We start from the raw sequence: 1,023 nt of genomic DNA on the forward strand, positions 1-1,023 counted from the left end.
GCATCTTCTGATGGGGAGATTAGCCTAGATTATCCAGGTGGGTTCAATGTAATCCCAGGTCCTTATAAAAGGGAGCAGGCAGCTCGGAGCAGTAGTAGGTGGTGTGATGGTGGAATCGGGGGTTTCGGGTGCTTTGAAGACCGGGTTGGGAGCCAAGAAACACAGGCAGCCTAGAGACGCTGAGAAAGGGGAGCAAGGAGTTCTTCCCTGCAGTCTCCAGGGGGCCGACTTGACTTTAGATTCCTGGCGGTAAGTTAACTCATCTTTGTTATCTTAAGGGACTGTGGTCCGCGTGTTGTCCACGGGGACAGAAGTGCTTGGTCCCGATGTCCGACCATGGAGAGGTGAGCCTTCCGCCCGATGCCCACGTGAGGGCGCTCTCTCAGAGGGGTAGGTAGCGCAGTGGAGACAAAGGAACACGTTCCACCCAGACGGTATTTGGGCTCTGCAGTCGAGATTATCCAAACGGCATCCATTTACTCTGAGGAAGGCTACATGGAACATGCCTTCATCCTCTATAACAAAGTAGAGCCTGCTCTTTTTTGAGAAACGACCAAACATGGAGATTACAAATCAGCCGTCATTCCTGAAAAGAAAGACACAGTAAAGGTGAAGGAGACTTCACTTCCCAAAGCAGAGAGCTGAAGGCGGAGCTATTAAAATAATATACCGAAGAATATATAGAACATAATGAAGAAAAGAAGAGGGAAGCGGAAGACCTTGCCCGGATGGCAGCCATCCAGCAGGAAGGAGCTGGAGAAGCAGCTGCAGAGGGCGGCACGGCAGAAGCAGCCCAGGCCTTTGAGGAGATGATCCGGAACCAGGAGGTGGAAAAGGAGCGACTGGAAACTGTGCGGGGGTTTGGGAAGGTGGACCCTGGCCTGGGCGGCCCCGCTGGTGCCTGACTTGGAGAAGCCCTCCCCCGTCAGGTTCCCGACGGCACCTGTCGCACCCGCACAGATGCCCGTGGTGGACAGGTCCTGGAACCCTGGAGCACTGAGCAACTCAGAAAGTACTCCTACA

At 54.1% G+C, this 1,023-nt stretch overlaps 1 pseudogene; it reads left to right on the forward strand.

Moving 5' to 3' along the window:
• Nucleotides 1-162: 162 nt before the first annotated feature.
• On the forward strand, nt 163-1,017 carry LOC145719334 (STAM-binding protein pseudogene; annotated as a pseudogene).
• Nucleotides 1,018-1,023: the final 6 nt, after the last annotated feature.

The sequence above is a fragment of the Leptonychotes weddellii genome, unplaced genomic scaffold (assembly GCF_054177405.1).
Source record: "Leptonychotes weddellii isolate Sample4059 unplaced genomic scaffold, ASM5417740v2 HiC_scaffold_39030, whole genome shotgun sequence".
NCBI classification, from domain to species: domain Eukaryota; kingdom Metazoa; phylum Chordata; class Mammalia; order Carnivora; family Phocidae; genus Leptonychotes; species Leptonychotes weddellii.